The following is a 21,060-nucleotide window of genomic DNA, read 5'->3' on the forward strand; positions in this document are numbered from 1 at the left end:
TTAGAAAAAAAAAAGAATCAAAAAAAACCTGTGGGGCATGGACATTAAATCAAAATCAAGTAGACCGTATAAAAGCAATGGAAATGATATTCATTAGAAAAATATATACTTAGAAGAATACTAAAGATACAAATAAGATTGAGCACTATTGAGGTGGTTTGGACATATATGCCGGATGTTTGAAAACAGAATACCAAAAAAAAACATTCGAATCCAGAATAGCGTAAACATTACAGAGGAGAAAAAAGAAAATCATCGATTGAAAATCTGAGATAAAGGGAATGAAATGGGAGAAAATAAAAGAGCAAACGGAAAATATAAAGACATGGAGAACAAAGTTTATGACATGACCCCCAAAGAAATAGCCATACACTGCACGGTGAGATGGCTTAGGAATAAATAACAAATTCACATGTAAGAATGCTAGTAACTGGATTACAAACTATCTCACACATATACAAGAGACCATAACTAAGAAGACTAAACATAACGCATTCATTTAGGAAAATTTCAATTTTCATAATTAATGGCTGTTAAAGAGGAGGGTTAAAGCTTCTTCATTTTTTAATCGTTCTTTGGCTAGGTATAAAGTTTGGGTAGTATGATGAAAGTGTGGAAACTAAACTTCTAAGCAGGACATGAACATAAAAAATTTTGGAAAATAAACATCAAAACGTAATATATATAAAAATATTCAGTTGACTTTGTGGACCTCAACTCAACAGACAAAATGCACTTCACTTAGTTCTCTTAAATAGTATTTGAAAAATTTTTTCCACGTCTCAACATTTGATGTCAATTTTTTCTCGAGTGATTAATACCCTGAAAATAATTTACGATCTGTTACTCCATTGCTTGCCAACAATGAGAAACTCTATTACTATGAGACAACTAAACAAATATTATTCTGGGGGCTGAACTAATTTAATTTTGCATTTTAATCAAGATATTAGGTGAAAATAATCAAACTCTAAACGTTTCTCAGTAAGTTATTATCTACAGTAAATCGAATTGGCAAACCAGTTTGATAAAATATTATGCAGCGTATCCCTTGAAGTTCTTTCTCCATCACAATAGGGATACATTAAAGCGTAACCGATTAAAGCATACCTCTTCCGTTACACATTATACCTCGGTTTTAACGTGTCAATTAACCATCGTATTAAAATTCCTCTTAAAACTATCATTGGACCACACACAGTGCACAAAATTTGAGGAATTTCTTTTTCGGTTTACCTTGTAACGAAATCTTAAAAAGTCCGAGAGAATGTTAATTATCCACATCACTTAATATATTACACTCACTTGAAAAAAGGAGGTGACAATTTCCGCGCGAGTGTCGTACATTAATTCGCGATAATCGCGCTAAAATAAAACATAAAACAAACACTTACGCGATTCGAAACCGAACTGTCAAAAATTGAAAAGTGCGACTAGTAGGTTTCTATCGGTCTACAGACGGTTTGCACAGTGAACCTAAACGCGGATTGGTTGAATGGATTGTAATAGTACTGGCAGGCTGTCAGCGTTTCAGACATCACTATACGGAGCGCACGCACGGTCTTCATCCCTCCTTCTCTAACACTAACGTGATTGAATGTTTATCTTTATCTAGCGCTCACGCGGTCCAATGTTAGTTGTCATGCCGACTGTTATTCAAAGCCTCCTACCCTTATTTTCTAACACTGGCATCATAATTCGTAAAACATTTACCTACCTATACGGTCAGCGCGTAGGTACACTGATAGAAATCTTTTATTAAGCAACGTTGTGTGTGTTTCTCGTTATATCCTTACATTTCATTATGATGTATAGCCGCTCGTAAAGAATTTGGAACAAAAAAACTATTTTTGTTATGGCCTGCAATAAATTTAAAAAAATTGTAACCTTACCATAACGAATGCATAATTTGTATCTACTGTTTTGGTATTATTCAACTATCATGCAAATTACATTGAGACAGGATAAATCTAAAATATAATGTGCGAAATGCAAAATCATTTATTGAACTATTGTATCCAAATAAATTATGTACAACCAAGTTATTGTCTACTGAGACCGAATTTCATTGCGAAACCGTTAATTTAAATTCGTGTTTTTGTTTTATCAGTAAATATTTGAATGTATAATAGATATACTAATAATTTGAATATTATCGTTCCCTAATAAGCAGTTATTTTTTGCTAGTGTTGTAAAAATTTCATATTAGAATTCCCATTTACTTACTTGAATATTTTAACGAAATTAGAGGTACTTTATTTCATAAAAAAAAATGTGATTTTCTACTTATCGCTACATTCATATTTTTTCAATTGTTTGTTAATTATAGGCTTCATATTGGCTTCTCCCGTAGTATATTATATTCTATATTTGGAACTGAGTTTGAACTCTATTTTCCTCCTTCTAAACATAGGATAAATTTGTAATAAAATAAAAAGTTACAAAGGATCGCTTTCAATACAATCATTTTATGAAGTCTCACTATTAGCATTACAAGAAAACCTAGAATAAAATACTTATAACAAAGTCTTTGAATTTTTACTATTATCAACGATTAGATAATCCAAAATTCTGCACTTGACAGAGCCATATGACAATACAATAATGTTATAAATAAGTATCATTATTGTCGTGAGGTTCACCAAGTTAGCGTAGATTCTTTTTCTCATCACTTTAAACGATCATATCAATTTAAAATTATCAAGAGCCATTGACAATTCAATAATTTCATGCATCTGTACAATTATTGCAAGTCTTATGCCATTGCATCATGGTGGCCACTAATCAAAATTAAATGAGTAATAGTACCTAGCCTCACATTATATTAAATATTTGTTTGCGGTTTAAAAATGAAAATAACAAAGGTAGGTAAAATAAACAAGAAAAAAGAGGTCAGTGCATCACTGACAATAAATATATAGGCTGCTACCTTGCTTTTGGGGTCTGATGGACAGACAAGAACATTCAGGCGATGGTGGACCAAGTCCTGGCTTTATTGAATAAGGGTAAACATGAGTACTTGTATTAGAGAATGCATTAAATTTAACAAAGTGTCCAGTGTGTGAGTATTAAGTGTGGAAAGAAAGTTTATAAAGTGCAAAGTTTGCATCTTACATTTGAAAATTAAATTTTACAAGAAAACACTGTTTATTACTATTATATCAACAGTCATATTTACAATGCGCAATAACCAAGTTATGGTCTTTAGTGGTCGTAGTGATTTAGTGGAGTAAAAGGTGGAGTGATAGGTTAGGGTGGATAAAGTACTACAGGTTTTTATATTCCCTAGAAACATGAATTCTGTATTTAATTTTTTTGATAAGGATTCTTTAACTTGAAAATCCACGACTTCATCATCAATGCTACATAAATCTATTGTGGTTTTCATGTTTTCGAACCATCTGTGTGATTTAATTTATAATATTCGAATTAAATACAATTCTTGAATTATTTAATGAGGTAGTGAGTACCTACAATATGGATAACTTACATAGCTTATTCGTGCACTTCTGTCGCCTGCGAGGAGAAATCAATCTTAAACTACTCTTCATTATCTGTGGTGGACGGCTTGCCAAGCAAAGGGTGGACTGCACGTTGGGATGACAATATATACTAATAGCACAATGGGTCCTGGAATGTTAATGCAGCAACAAATGAGCAATGAATGTTTACAATTTTGTTGTAGCTTGCTGTTTAAACTCGACTGTCTAGATCGTGTTCATCTCAAAACATAGTTACCCTAACCTTGCATGTTGATCTTGTCTCCTCGACAATATATCCTGTGACTGGATATATTGTGTGATGCCATTTCATCGGCTAGCGTTTTAAATCTTGATACAACGTGCGCACAATTTGCAAAGTTTCAACTTTGCAGAAAGGATTTAACGCAGAAATGGTCTAAGCATATTTGGCAATTCCGATGCAAAAGCTGAAATTGTTAATTGCCGGTTTACACGAATCTTCCGCCCAAGACGTTAACGACATCATCATCGTCACAGACAGCCGTCATGAATGCCGTCAGTCCTGAGAAGATTTCACCTACTTACGTATTTTGCTGCTATTCATATCATTTGCGTTATGTATTTTACTTATCTGTCCATGAATTTCTGTCGATGAAACATTTATACTGTCAAAAAACAAATCACGGATTTTTTTGTGATGTGCGGACTGACCCATTGTTTTAAACGTTTTTAAGTAAGTACTTAGCACACTAACTACAATCATACAAATTTGACGATCAGGCGTAAGAAATAATCACTTTTTTATTAAAAGCAAAAGCAATTTTCATCAGTATATTGTCTTAAAAAACTTAAAAAAAGTACAACAAAAAGTTAAATATGAATAAAAGTTCTATGGCAAAACTAAAAAATAAAAAAAAATTAGCAACGTTTTTCTAATTGAATTGAATATTGATATGTTTTTTATACATCGAGTTTTTTTATTTATTTCGTTTATCTTTAGAATGAACTAAGTTGATCTCCACCTTTTTCAATTATGGTTATCGTTCTTTTTAATAAGATAAGCTTTTAATGATTTAAGCACGAATCTCTCTTCAGAAAGTCCTTAAATGCTCTGTGTTCAATTATTTATATGCGGGCTAAATAAAATATTTTAATTTTTGGTAATTGTAAATTACACCACTGTTCAATTTATTTACTTCTAAAATTTATATGAAGAACTAATGGGAAACAATTCCTATGGACTAGACTGGCCACAATTTAAATTGATCCCTTAATAACGGAGTAGTAGCATATTTTGGGGCCTGAAAAACCTGATAACGAGGGATACATTTAGTTATTTTTTTCACGAAAAAATCGAGGAAACTGATAGGTTTATCCCAACTAAAGAGGATGCTTTTAATATCCTTAATGAAGTTGTATTGAAGTTGGAAGAGCGAATTGGAGCATCTGAATCTGCTAGGTTCTTGGGCTTTGTTACATTTATCAATTATTTACACCGTTTATTGAATCTTTTTTTTCTCACTAGATAAGCGTTATATTTTAGAATATATGTTATCTAATTTATCCTCGTGATAAATGGTACATGATACATGATACATGATACATGGTCTACGGCAATTTCTGTTATTTATTATGTATTTCAAACCGTTCCTATTCACACCCACATATTTTTTAAATACACAAATATTCACCCCTACTGTAAGTTAATTGGGAACAGTAACATTTTATTTTATTTTTCAGAATCTACAACTTAAAACCAAACAACCAGTAAATATATAATAGAGGGGATGTACACTTAAATTGGTGTATTTTTCAATCAATTTTGAAACAAAATATATTACTTAAGACACAAAAAAGTGTTCCTATTTACCACATTTTGCGTTTTAAAAAAATATTCTAGTATATAATATATAGGTGGTTAATCAATGTACCTCTATACTTTCACCAAATTAATTTTTACGATCCCAAGATCAAAACATGATTGGTAATGATTTCCTTTTGCTTATATTTAATTGAATTACCATTTTACATTTGGGTGTGGTTAAAATGGTTTACATCCTCTTGGAGATTCGATTTTGGTAACGATTTCATTTATATTTTAATTGTGTTACAAATGTTATTATTATTGTTTCATACTGTAATACGTGGGAGCTTAAAACTTAATTTATTGGCAGGAATCAAAATTTACAATAGTCAATACTTTTTTTCAAAAGCTAGCAAATAATAAAGGAATGATGAATATCCAATGTGAATTAACAAACTATATAGTTAAAATAAATTATTATGCCTTTTTAAGAAATTGAAATAAATTTCTACTTTTATTAGGGCTATTGTCTGCATCCAAATATATTTATGACACTTATTTAAAAAAACACACATTCAAATGTAGTACTTCGAAAGAAATCAAATAAAATAATTGAAACAGTTGATATTAATGTAAATTATAATGAAGTAACTTGTTAACATTAACGGTAAAAATTACAATTGGAATTACTTGAAATAGATGTATTTCTAAATTCATGCGAAAAAAATTCAGGAGATGATTGCTCGTATAACATAGGTCCTTTCTTTAACAAAATTTCTTCACCATACCACTTTCCGAGATATCACCCTTAAAAGGTGGTTACTTGAAATTCTGTTACTTCCATGCACTCGCAAAGGGCTAACTACATATCTTTACTGTTTTCCACTCAACTTATTAAAAACATTATAAATTATGATGTCTATCTTTTTCTCTACAGCTATTGGTTTTGGGATAACAATTTGAGAATAAAAAATATTTTTAAATGAAACAGAAATTTCAAGTTATAATTCTATTTCATAAAACTTCTTCTTGAAAATATTAATAAAATACCCGTAGATAGTCCTTTGCGATTGCACGAAAATGACAGAGCTTCAAGTTTTTAGCTTTACTGAAATTTTAGAGAAAAAAATATTAACTCAGTCTTAGTAACCACCAACAATCAACTCCTGAATTTTGTCGCATGAATTTCTAAACTCCATGTATATACAGGACCAACAACAGATACATTTTTGAATGACAGAAATTAACACTCATTATGACGATGAATCAATGTCGTACTTCATTCTCTGTTTTTCCAGCAATGTTATGCGCAATTGTGAAATTTACTCATATTTTTTTTTATTTTGCGAATGTCTACTATATGCTAAAATAATGAAATTGTTGAAAATACATGAACATCATTTATTTATTTCTGAATTACAGGGCTACTAAATTTAATGGAAGTATTTTTTCCTCTCTCATTGGATTTTTCTAGTTCAATTCAAATATTTCAAATTTGCATTTGGTTAGGAAAAGTTATTTGCGATTCAAATGATTTCTGACATTAATTCGTATAATTATTTGTACATTAATTTTATAGTTTGGTATAGAGATTCGAAACAACTGATTTCCTAAAACTAGAATCAAATTAGGAATCAGTCTTTAACAAGCAGGACTCTCAAAAAATGTAAATAGAGAATTTACATATCACATATCCGCAGACACAGTATATATGTAGATTTATTTTCAACTTGTTCTAAATTGTATAAAACTATTTCTATGGCTTTATTTTATCCCAATTTAAATACTAGTATTCCCATCAAAACTCACGGTTTTTATATGCTAATTATAATATACTAGACAGAAAAAAATCGTTTACCAAACAATTATCACTTTATCGTACTTTAAAACCTTAATTCTCAGTAATAACTTCCAATAATTTTATTGTTCGGTGGCTATTGGACCATAAAATATAAACCTAAGCGGTGTTTTAGCCCGTGCGGATTAATGTGGACCACACAGACTTGAGTAATTTTACTTGTCCCAGCTCGCGATCACGACAAATTATAGTAAACTACTCTACACAACTCAAGTCGGTATTTACAATCCCACGATTTGCGTAATTGCGACCCATTCCGACAACTCAATTTATAGAGAAACTCGTCTCCAAATTTTTTGTTTCCTTGGAATTAGATAGAAGAAACATTCGACAAAGATATCATAGAATCAATAAAATCCATTTGAAAAATTTTTTTTGTTCTTTTTTCCTATAATTTGCTCTAAAGTGGTACCGGCATTTTCGATATAAAAACCCGTTTGTTTATTAAATGAACATGTTTTACATTGTTGGAGGGAGACAACAAAAGGATCGCGCGCAGAATGAAAAACAAACATATTGATCAAAATGTTATTAACTTCAATTTTTTGCAATTAATTTAATACTTTCATACTTTCATTGAAGTGCTAAGGAGAATGACAAAAATTTATCTAACGCATATTGATTCTGGATTATTTGAGTGTTATGGAAAGGGTGCATCATAACCAATCTTGAGATCAAATTAACCACAAAAACTGTTTTACCAATTATTTCAATTCTTCAACAGAAAACAAATGCTCAAAAAACTGAGTTACATCTAGTAGTATCCCGGGTTTATATGTACTTAGATAAAAGTTATATTCCTTTCTAGAATTTCTATTTCTTTTGTTGAACGCTACTGCTTTGGTGAAAGATTATTGATTCATTCAAATTATAAAATTATATGAATTGGAGTATATATATTGCTGTATTTGCACTATATTTCGAGGGAATTTAAAGCATTTTCGGTTTTGGTCTTCCATGATGAGATGCGTTGATATTTTTATCTCCTCTACAGGCTTTTGTTTCTATACTCTATGAATTAATGAACAACTCATCTTATGATGCTCCCTTTTATAAAACATGTTCTATGAAGTTGTGCGGATTTAGTACGATTTAGTGACGATCAGGCTTCGTCAATATTTTGACCAAAAAGATTTATTGTGCTACCTCGCAGTGTTTACCATACTAGCTGTCTCAATCAACCTCACTACCTTCCAGAGATTTACGTCCATTAGTTTCGGTTTTAAATAACACTAGCTAACGTCTCGCAGCTTCCTATCGTCACTTTCTCAATTGCAAGAAGGTGATCCAACGACTTCCTGGCAAAAGCTATAGATATCAACTGGAACTTTAGCCACGGTCTTCATTGTCTCCTGAATATGCCTGTAATTTTCGCTCAACTAATTTAATGAGTGAGCCGAGTCGAGTAGGAGAGGAATAGCTTCCCTCTATGCGCCCTTCTAAACATTCCTTAATATTCTGAGTGACTCTCGCAATTATCTAAATATTAATAAATGTAGTTTTCCTTGAAGATAGCTGGATACAACATCATATATTCATCACATATATCTTCTTGCAGCTTTCTTCTCTTCAACTTCCCTCGAAGTTGAAAAATTTTTCTGTTCAATTATGTACTACAATCTCAGCATAGCATAAATGATATGTACAATTGAAAACATTGTGAACAGTAGATCAACTCTTCTATTATAGTCATATTTTACCTAATTTATTATATTACCAGTCAACTGCCCGTCTCATTTATTTATTGACTACTTTCATATTTTACTTAGATCTAATTGATTCGATTCAAATTACTAACATACTGAAAAATGTTTTCTTCGAAACGTAATTTTCTGTCTACTTTAGTACAGCATTTTCCTTGTTTCCAAGCTTGCTTCGTACGACATTGAAATAAATACGCTAAAACATTCAAGGTTATATTTCATGTTATAATTTAACTGACAACATCGAATAGATAATAGCAAAGATTATTTTTGAATTATTAATTGATCAGCTTAGTGAATGAACCTAAAGATAGGATATTGTTCTGTTATCTATTCTTTACAGGATGTTCCGAGTACCGTGAATTAGAACGATAGCTGTTAGATAATATATGAATTAATTATCTTTTTTCATAATTTGTTATGGAAAGTGGAAAGAAATCAAATTTTATCACATAATTGAGAACGGAGTCGGTGCTAATTGCTTGTGTAATTTCGCCTTAGGGAGGTTATCCATAATTAGGGATCCTTTGGGCGTAGCTGGCCTAACGGCAAAGCTTTGCCACTGGGTCGATCTTTATTCCAAAAAGTGCACTCCGGATCATCGATCTTCCTTTATTCCTTAATCTTTCCTTAACAGACTTTCGCTGTAGTCTTTCATCGACATTGTTTTTGTGGCCTCAACTATATGACCGATGCCAGGATACTTTCTTTTTTAGGTGTTCCTTAATACGCCGCTAAGGAATTACCTCTGCAAGTTCCGAGACCATCATCGGTTGAGTGGCTCCAAGTCTGGCCAAGTTTTCATCAATTTCATGCCTCATTCAAGCTATACAAAAATTCTTATCCCTCCCCCCTATGTAACACACATAACAAATTTAATTGTTTACTAAAGAAACTTTATTAAAATAGGTTTTAGAAAGGAAATTGTAAACGAAACAGTAAGTAAGTAAGTAAGTAAGTAAGCAAATTTTCAAAACATGTAATGAAAATTTACAAATTCAAAATTTTATTAAAGATATCTTCTGTAATAATTTAGTATTCTAAATTTAGCGAGGTCCCTGCCTTTTTTTTTACCAGTAAATCATTTACAGCACTAAATTCACATTCAGCTAAATATGGAGATGGAAACGTTTACGTGTACACTTGGTTAAATTTCGGTATTGGCTGTTTCTTCACAAAGCCATGCCATCGCTTTTGAAGTTTTAATTGACTTATCATTGTGCATTTCTGCGTCTTCCTTTTTATACATATTTGATATATCAGACAAATCCAATAATATTGGCTGCCATTTTTTTGCGAGTTTCTTTTTTTGCTAGGCATTATCGGGCCACAGATTCTTTCCGAGTCCACTTACATTCTTTATTAATTTAATTTCCTCGATTCAGATATGAACAACTGCGTTGTTTATCAAAATTTTGAAGCGTCGAGGGGTCCGCTCGGAAGACGCATTGAAGTTGAATTGACGATGCCAAAAAATCCAGTTGATATTATGCTCTCGTTAAACGAATTCATAATATTTATTGATACAATCATTTGAGAATTTACTTTTTTCTTTCAATTCAAGAAAACTGGGCTGTGGTGAAATTGACTAACTCGGTTTACATAACAAACTAATACAAAGTAAGAAGAAGCAAAACTTAGAACCAAAAGCATTTAACCACAGAAACAATCGACTAGCTTTAATAAATTTTTTCTGTCGATTATATTTTTCATACCCTACATCAGATTGTATGCGAAAAATAGGAAAACTGTATTAGGAAATTGTTAAAGATAACTTTCAAGTATGTGACATGCTGTATAAACTATTTTTTTCATAACTCTGTAGCCACGTGGTAGCCGCAATAACAGCTATTACAATTGAATATAAATCATCTATAAGTAAATGTCTCTACATCTAAAGTTTAAAAAGTGTTATACCTCCATTTTTTTTAAAGTATTGTATGAGAAATATCAATGGTGTACTAATACGAATCTTTTATAACATTCGAGCATAAATCAATCCCTAACTATCGAAGGTATTTATTCTAACCCTAACCAACCCTATATAAAAGGGTATAAATTTGTTTTGTATAGTAAAACCACCAGCTCTTTTGTTAACTAGCGAAAATAGAATTTGTAGTTATTCCCAACTAAAATGATTGGATAAAATAAAATTTCAAACGGAAATGTATGATATAACGAAAAATTAAATTACCAACAAATACACTTGATTTCTGGTGACGTAGCATTTTTATTATTGAAAAATGATCATAAATCTTTCAAAATATTTAAAAACACTTTCAAACTCCTCAACTGATAAATTTTGTTCTGAATCTAAAATTCATTTCTCATTCTTCACAAACATTATAAAAACGAAGTATACGGTAATGTTTGATTACACTTCTCTTTATGCTAATACATACTTCCCTTCTATGAATTATTCATCATTCAAAATTAATAATTGATATTTTCGTTGCAAAGCCATATTCAATTTTTTTCAAAAAGTGTACATTACTTTGTACTGATTGAATTTACATATGTTTTAGTGTTTTTAGTGTTATTTTTAGGGCATATAATGATCATGATAAGTATTTGGCAAAGTATAACATCTGAAGAAAACATTTTGATGGAATTTTACACACAACTACAAGAAGGTTACAAATGATGAATTCCAAAAAGAAAAAGTACTGACAATATTTAAAGAAATCATCGAGCAGGAAAGTATGTGGAGGCAATGAATAAAGATAAAACGATTTCGGAAGATAATAATAGAAACTAGAATCGGAAAAGCATGATTAGCATACAGAATAAATAACCTTTGTATCTCTTTTACAGTTAGAAGAAAGAAGTAAAAACAAGGAAATAGAAGCAATAAAAATAATGTCAAATAGGAGTCGAATAAATAATACCCACATTAAATATACTACTACGTAAATAACTGAATATACAAAATGAGGAGAAATACATAGGGAACCGAAATAAAATATAACAATAGAAGAAGTAGAGGAACTTAATAGAGCAGACGAAATAGCACTAGAAGTTATCAATCAATGAAAATATAATTTAGGTGAAAAATCGTCGAAAACAAATAATCTTTTAATAAGGAAAATCCTCATATTAAGTAGCTTTTGAGATAGCTACAAAAAGAAATATTAACAGTACTACAGAAAATTAAAATATTTATAGGTTTAATATATGCATAAATAAGATAGTGAGGTGTAGAATACAAACTGCAGAAGAATTTATAATGGAGAAGAAAAGATATTATTTTAAATTCATAAATTTACTATCACAATTATGTTTTCTGAGTCAGTAGTTCGTAAGACACATAAATTTTTATTTTCTGAAGCAATAGGAGTCATTAACATAGGTTTTAAACCCAATTTAGCTTTCATTTAAACTATCTATTACTCTAAAATTTGCAGGAAACAAAGACTTAACCGTGGATCAATCCCAAGATAATACAAAGGAATAAATGTAATTTATAAAAATACTTCATGCCTGTACGTCACGTTTGCTACAAAATATTGATTTGTTTCATTAGTAGATAAATTTCCAGAGGTAATAAAGAACCAAACTGCCTGTCTGTGAAGCATAGTTCTGTAGAGAACGCAAATTATAAAGCTTTGAATAGCTAGAAACAATCAATGTAAATGAATACTAGGTATTTTTAACACTAAACAGAAGTTAGATAAAGACTTTGAAAAACAACAACATATGAGATTATCATATTTTATTATTCAACAAAAATATATGCGAATATGATAACCTTGTCGTCTGTGTTAAATATAAAACCATTCAAATTTCGGAAATTATCTTCCAGATAATATTAGATTAGGTTAGTCTGAATAGTTCAACGGAAATATTTTGGGTTACGATTAGAAAAAAGAAATATAACACACATAACACCAAAAAAGTATTTTGAATACAAAGTTGAATAAAAAACGACTTTCTTAATTTGGAGAACTTTTCTAACCAGCTGTAAAGACCTTGGGTAAATTAATGACATCATCAACAATTTTAATCAATGTTATTCTCAAGTGCCTGACTTGTATTGTTAATTTAACAATGTATCTATTTTATAGAAAACTATTTTTCCTATTCAAACGACATCGATGTTTAATGACAAAAAGTTTATTTTAAATCATGAGTAACTGAATGCGTTTACTTCTTCGATGTGCTCTGGTAGGTATTGCAGGAATAATAAATAATACAAAAATTGTATACTATTATTTCAATAACAAGGGTTATATTCAAAATGTCTCAAGTATTTTAGGAATATAGATAAGCTTTTTTATATTTTTATTTACAAATATCCATATAATAATATCAATTCACTTACATTTGATAAATAGCAGATTTTCTGATCAGAAACACAACACCGTAAGCTCTTACCTGAAACAACAGAAAAAAATATTAAAAACAAAAAAAAGTAGCATAATAACTTTAAATTTGTGAAAAACTATCGGCCTTGTTGTCTAACCAACTAAAAATGGAATTGGTAACCTGGGTAACTGGTACATGAAAATATTTACGGTAGAGTAATGATTAATATAGATGTGTCACTATCATCGTTACTAGTAATGGTTCCAACATGAGTAATGACTGGTAAAATAACCGTATACACTAAAAAATCTAGTTTCCTCTTTTTCATGCTAATGGAGTAACTTCATTTATTGCAGTACGCAACAATCGCTCCTCAGTCACAAATTAGTATCTAGATTAGAGTTAACAAAACAACTGAAATTATAAAAAAGCTAAAATAAAACTCTGGACCTGGGAATGATGAAGTAACTGTTATGGAAATAATTAACTTTAAAGACTTTATAGCAGACCCAATAGCACAACTAGTTAATATGGCATTAACTACGGGTGTTTTCCCAGCAGAGCTTGAAGTAAGTAAAGTCTGTCCTATATATAAAACTGAAACTACGTTCTAATTTTTGTTATAAATGTTTTATCGAAAATTCACTATATGATAAATTCCAGTATGGTTTCAAACAAAAACCTAGTACATTGTCTGCAGCTTTTGACTAAATTTTGTAACCAAACCTTTGGATCAAAAAAAGATTGTAGTTACCGAAGTTAACGAAGATATACTTTTAAAGAGTTTGAGTAAAGAGTAAAGAGACTAAGCCAATATGTTAAATTGGATAACACAAAGTTACATAATAACTACATGTTTCAGTCCTTGGATCGCTGTTTTAATCTTTGTATTTTCTTAACTTTCAATTTGCTAATCTTAAAGCACATTACACAGGTGAAAATGAAAAATAAATGGAATAACAAATTAACGAAGGCCTTCGCTGTTTCCTAACAAGTTAAAAATAAATATTTTTAAAACCAAGTCTATAATACTTGAACAAAAAAACTAGTGAACAATTTTGATTTAAGAATTAATAAGATTCACTTGGAAAAAATTGCTACTCTTAAATATCTGGGACTGATAATAGATGAGTTTTTAAATTGGCCAATGCATATAAATATAATAATAAATAAAGTAAATCCGATAACTCCTGTCATTTATATGTGTAGAAATTATCTTAAGAGTAAGAAGCCAATATACTCAGCTTTCCTTCTATTCCATCTGAGGTATACTTCACCCATTTAGTGAACCTGTGGGTATAATAATTTCAATGAAAAGTGCAAATCATGTAAAACATAAGTTTAAATAATCCTGTTCAGCTCGCATCCAACCTAACCTAACCTAACCAAAATCTTTAATAGTTTAGTAGTTCTTATAAAATCTTTAGTAGAAAATGTAAAAGTTTATATACTTAGTGGATGCTATGAGAAAATATACATAAGTTATGTTATAAAGTGCGTAGTGCGACAACTTAAGACTACTCTAAGTTATTTAAGACTCGATATTAGAAGACTGATTTGAGATTCAAACAGTTGTTAGCTTGTGGGTTAGCTCGTATTAACAGTGGCAGTTGTGAACTTGTAATATACGTTACTAATTACAATGAGAGATTGATCTTGCAAGATAGACTCGAACGAGGTTAGTTTATGTCCATTTCCTCGAAATAATTGTTAGGTTCCTCTATAAAAAGATCAGATATATTCCTCCAAATCCAATGAAAGCATTACGTATCACTCATAGTTTATAACACACACTAATTGTTGTGCCGCTGGTTTTCGTCTTCGAATGTTTTAAATAGCGATAATGTAGCTTAATAATTACATTTTTAATATATTAGATTATGGTTAATTTTTATGAGAAGTGAACTTGCCACATAAATATATTCGTCTATCTTAAAGTGATTGTCTTTTCTGCAACTTACAATATAGAGTCAATTCTCTCGACTACTTTCTACATAATCGATCAAATCATTTATTCATCATTCATTCGTCACTAAGTTTATTTGCCAGTTCTATGTATGAATGTATATATAGATTTGGGGTCTCGTATAAACTGCAACCCAAAGGATCTATTGTGTCTATCTTTCTTGCTGCGATTCTAGAGAACCTACTATTTACAGCTGATCCATTAATCTCACTCCTTTTAAAGAGTCCAGAAAATGGGATGGCTTTAATTACCAGACATCTTAGCAGTATCTGCTAGTTTAGATTTTATGATATTGCAGCTTAGAGCTTTAATGGCTGCTTGACTATCAGATAGGATGATGATCTCCTGTTTACGATAGTTCCTCTCAATATTGAACTGAACATATTTTTCAATTACATAGATTTCTACTTGAAAAATGCTTAGTGCACTGCCCAGGCTTTCAGAGTGTTTGGTTCTGAGCCCGTATACTCCAGTTGGGTCTGCTGTTTTTCATTCGTCCATTCTCTCAAAGCTAAACTTTTTCGATGCAACGTCCTGAACGAGCACTAATCATACTTCCACTATTATTAATCATAATCGTTAGGACAAATCAAGTTATGACCAAATCTAAACGTTGAGAAGAAATAAGAATAAATACTTATGTCATGAGAATTAATTTATTTCGTGTGCAGAAAGATTATCAATTTTTGTCCCATATAGATCGAAAGACTATTGTAAGAGATACAAAATTCTTGATTCAAATTTTTAATATTTGAGGTAAGGTCCTGCTCAGAAAAAGACTAATTTATGTTAAGAAAAATCCAGTATGCCCTTGGAATTTCCCAAAAAATCCATGTTTATGTAGAGTAAAGTGTCTTTTCTGTGGAATATTAAGGTAAAACTTATTCAAAATCAAAATGTAGGTCCGTATACCAAGTTTCGAAACTTTGCAAAATTTAAAGTTAAGCTGAATTAAAATTCTATAACATAGCACAACAAACCTAATGGGGATTGTCTTCGCTCCAATATAGAGATTTTTGGGAGGACGGAACACCATTTGTGAAAAGTAATTTTATAAAGAGAAATCATCAATTTCTCTGTTCTTAAAAATAGCGCCCCTAAAGAGAATGGCAGAGGGTGTAAAGATAGGTGGCGAATTTATACACAACGTAAGATACGACGATGATACTACCATCATCGCAGATAACAAGGAAGACTTGCAAATGCTGTTGGACAGGGCGCATGAGGTTGGTCGAAGATGGAGTGTTGATATTAACATCAGGAAAACGAAATGGATGTATAGGTAGCTGGCTGAATATAACGTGTGATGAAGAGATAAGAGCGAGTATTAAAATTCCACGTAGGATTTTCACCAAATGGAAGTCAAAATTCAATAATAGAAACCTAACCTAAGTCCAGAAGGGGATGTGGTGCTATCGGAGGGAGAATCATCAAGATTCTGTAGACTGCCCATATCTGTAATGAAAGATAGAGAACTCCTAAGCAGCATAAAACAAGAAAAGTCATTTATTTCAGGAATATTATGCGAGGTACCAAATATCACATCCCTCACCGGATTATTCATGGAAAATTTGAGGGCAGAAGATGGCTAATTTGCAAAAAGCTATCATGGCTATTCCGACAGAGAGAGGCCAATTCAACTAAAATGGCATAGAGACAGGCCCGGCATCGAAAGAAGATGACAATAGGAACTGTCGCTTTGTTCAGTTACCTTCTTCTAAAGTATAATAAATTCTGACTCTGTACGGATAAATTCTGTTGGCTTCATAAGACCTCTGTAATGTTTTTTGTTGGTAATGTCAGTGACATTTTAAGATCTGCACCTAATGATTACAAAACAACTTACGTATCTACATCAGTTTCTTCTTAAGCTTTTGTAATTTACTTGTTGTTATGAATGCCTCCTGTTGTAAGAAATCTCTTGATTAAATGCCAATTAATACTTTTGTTCATTTAGTATTTGGATACTAAAGCAATAATCATATATAATATAATAATTTAATTACCTTTATAGGTTTTCAAAAATTTACAATTACTGTTTTCTAAACTAAAATAAGTTAGAAATTTTTCTTTAACCAAGCAGAGCTAGATTTTTAAAAAATGGAATTTGAAAAGAGAATTTTCATCTTATAAACTTCTCAAATTAGTTCAAAATGACTACCTTTCACCCACATAACATTCTTTATTGTTTCAAATACAATTTCCGGTATAGCCTGTCCTGGAAAGTAATTACATCACCAAGTTTCAGGAAGTGATGGGTACATCGTCCTAATATTTTATCTAGTCCATCCCGCAACCTTCCAGATTACTATCGCTCAATTTCGTATTACTTTTTATTCGTTTTAATTACTTTTAATGAGTCTATTATTCCAAATGGATAACTATACTACGAGGCAGCCTTCTTCACTAAATCATGTGTGCATGGTGGGCTTGTAGAATTTACTACAGAGGGCACAATTATTATCATATAGTTTACAGTGGCGGGCTCAAAATTATTATTTGTTGTCTATATCTATATCTGTTGAAATCCGTTTGTACAATAATATTACATTCTATCAATTTCGATTAAATGGTTTTGTTTCCCAATTTCACATATAGTTTTCTTGTCGTCATATTTTATGCCTATTAATTTAACGTATCATATAAAAAAGTCTATTCTCTACTTTCCGTTGACTTCGTATTGAAACTTTATTTCAGCTCACATTTCAGTCTGTCATAATTCATCTTATTCATTGCACTTTTTGTTATTTCTTCGAGAAATAATTCCCGACCACAAATATTTTTATTTATTAAAAAAAATTTGAACTACACAACAAAATTGGAAATCATCAAAATTTTAACTGAAAATTATAGAAGAAAAAATACGAAAATAAGAGTTAAGTCTACTTTATATTTGTTTCTTGGGTCACCAGAAAAAATAGCATAAAATTAGGTATGTGAAGAAATGACAAACTAATACGGTAGTTGAACAGTGAAGCTTATTGGAAAACTATTTTTATGTTAAGTTCACACACATTTTCATATACCTCTCTGTCGGCATTTACCTAAGCAGCTTATACAACCCTAAATTAAAGCAACCGTCCAGAACAACATTTTCAAGCTGGGTAGCTAATTTATTTAGTATTCTCCCTACCTACAGTACCGTTTTGAATTTGAAGGACGCCCCTGTCACTCAACTAAAAGTCTCAATTAATAATAATAGTCTAGAGAGAAGACCCTTCTATGGCGGACTTAAGGGGGCGGACTGGACAACCGTTCAGAATTCGTATTGTTTGAACCGTTACAATAGGGAGTCCAAACGACGGCCATTATTGCAAGGATGGCACGGTACAGTGGTTAGAAAAGGGTGAAATTATCAACTGCATATATATTTATATAAATTTGTTTCATTAAAAGCTTATGTTATAACCTTTAAGAAATTTAGCAGTAGTTTTAGGCACTGTTCTATCCTTAGGAATCTCAGCTCATGATTGTCAATCTTTATTAGGCCAAACAGATAATTTGTAATGGTATTTCATACAGAAAAATTGCATTATTATTTCTATTTATAACAATGAAAATGTCAACAATTTTTTGCAAATTAACCTAAATAGAAAACAAGCTCAAACCTTGATGGGAAAATGTATACTACTAACTCATATCCGTTTCTTCCATGGATATGGAGCGGACTTTTTTGTTGTTATTGGTAATTGAATAGGAGAATACGGTTAATTGTAAGATACTTAAATAATATGTTACAGTGAATTGTTTTTCAAATAAATGATGGAATGACTTTAATTATCCAGTTGTGGACTAATCAATGTCTAATTTAAAACTAATAAAATTTCTATCAATACGAGGGTTAACGAGATTTTAAGATAGTGTGTACCTCAAATTTTGGTTAGCTATATTTAAATGTAGTCAGTTTCACTCAATACCAGTTAGGGACGGCAAAAAATTGCGACGATTAATGTTAAAGAGATAGAAGAGACCATTGGTTTGACAAAAAAACACTTATCCTATATTCTAAGTGAAAAATTATGCATTTGTAAAATATTCTCGCATTCGGTGCCACGCTTGATCATTTTGGAATAACAGCGCAGGGTATATTGACATGACTTAAGCAAAATAAGTCAAACCGTAGATGAACCCTCCAATACTCTCCTGAAATAAACAAACAGTAAAGACAAATGCGTTTGCATCTTCCGGAAAACTGATGATTAACTTTTATTGGGATAGCCATTGTCTTGATCGTCTACCTTTAAAAAAGTTAACAATAACAGGAAAGTACTACGCATCATCGCTTGAAAGATGAAGGGAGAAATTGCAAGCAAGCGACTACATTTAAACAATCCATCAGGATAAGACATCTTCTCATATTTCGGAGATCGGCATGGTGGAAATTCACGAATTGGACTTCGAATTGGTTGACCATTCACCGTATTCAACTTATCTGTTTCTCGACGACCTTAATTCTGAATGAAAAAGGCTAGAACATAGGTGGAAAAAGTCTGTAGACTTGAAAAAAAAACTATGTACTATAATGAGAATTATTACGGAAAAAACTTCTTGTGGGAGAGTTTAGAGAACCCTCGTATATACAGTTCCATACCCCCTTAGTCCACCACTGTTAATAGATAAGGGTCGGTCATCCACCATTGCCATTACCCACATCCTGTGAGAGTGCGAAACACCAAAAAAAGGTCGGGGATGACTAATACTGGGTGTCAACATCGTTACGGCTACCATCTAAAACTCTAATGAATCTATTTTGTACAGAATGAGCTTCACTACTCTTTGTCACTGGCAGCGGAAATTCTGAGAGAAAACCAATTTTAAAATACGTAAAATATTGTTTTTCGTTTATATCTGATATTTATTATTGAACAATTGAAAGACGATTTATAAGACATACGATTGTGACAAGTTTCAATAGCTTTTTTCACTTTGAAACTAACGATTCAAAACTAGTATCAGGTTCATCATTCAGGCAATGCATAGTAATTAGATAGATATAGATAACCTGTCATAAGTGGGATAAACAATTTTCACTTGTTTGCTATTTTTAGTTGTTCGGTTTGGATTTTGATAGGAAAGGTCATTGTAAGCAGGATAGAAGGATTCTTGGTAAACCAAGTACCTATAGTCATATGAAATATTTTGGTCACAAAAAGAAAAATATTTATTCAACTGAACAGTAGATAATTTTCAACTTTGACATTAGGATTGTCCTGACGGTATCTCATCAACATCCCCGAACAGGTCATCTACAGCTGTCGTCCATTCACGGTACAATCAGCAAAAAACAACCGATTACTATGTTTCTGTCAATTTATTCTTCCGTTGCTTCTGCAAGCATTACTCACAGCCATCAGTCCACCAAAATAGGGTCTGGGGCATGCCTAATATTCTCTTGCCGGACGGGATCTGCTCTGATATGTATTTGTTGAGGCGTTCGTTCTGGCCTTCTGAACATTCAAATATACCTAAGTTGTTCAGCTTCTATTTCATTAATTCTGCTTAACTTGTTATGCATGCTTTCTTTTGGTTAATTTTTTCGAATTCGATATTGAATTACTATATATTTCTCTCAGTATTTTTCGCTGTGAACGTTCAAATAGGATACCTATATGTTACGGTTTCAACAGTGCCTTTGAATTTGATAAATCAAAATATTGATATTCTTCTAGACAATTGAAATTCATAACTGACTTTTCCACAAAAGAAGTGTACATGCACTGACAGCTACTATAAACAAATAAGTATAGCCGTTTTTTAACATCCCACTATTAATTGTGAAATTTTACATAAAACCTGAAAAAACCGCAGCTCAAACCCATAATTTATGTAAAATACTGTAAGGTAGTGAATATTTATCGCATGTTTTAAGATGTTTCAGATAATCGAGAAGTTCTGAAGAAAAATATAGAAAAAATAAGTAATTTTATAGGACTTTACGATCAAGTATTCGTACTGTTAGAATT

General features: G+C 31.3%; 1 protein-coding gene across 3 annotated transcripts in view; it reads right to left on the reverse strand.

Moving 5' to 3' along the window:
- LOC130443129 (homeotic protein antennapedia-like) overlaps positions 1–21,060 on the reverse strand; it is a 442,038-nt gene that overhangs the window by 94,583 nt on the left and 326,395 nt on the right. The window contains exon 1 of one of the 3 annotated variants that reach the window (XM_056777610.1): positions 1,111–1,472. The exons of the other annotated variants lie outside the window; for them this stretch is intronic. The gene's annotated coding sequence lies outside the window, so the exon portion shown is untranslated. Of the gene's footprint in view, positions 1–1,110; positions 1,473–21,060 lie in introns of those variants that run through there. 3 annotated transcript variants of the gene reach the window in all.

Source organism: Diorhabda sublineata, chromosome 4 (assembly GCF_026230105.1).
Source record: "Diorhabda sublineata isolate icDioSubl1.1 chromosome 4, icDioSubl1.1, whole genome shotgun sequence".
NCBI classification, from domain to species: domain Eukaryota; kingdom Metazoa; phylum Arthropoda; class Insecta; order Coleoptera; family Chrysomelidae; genus Diorhabda; species Diorhabda sublineata.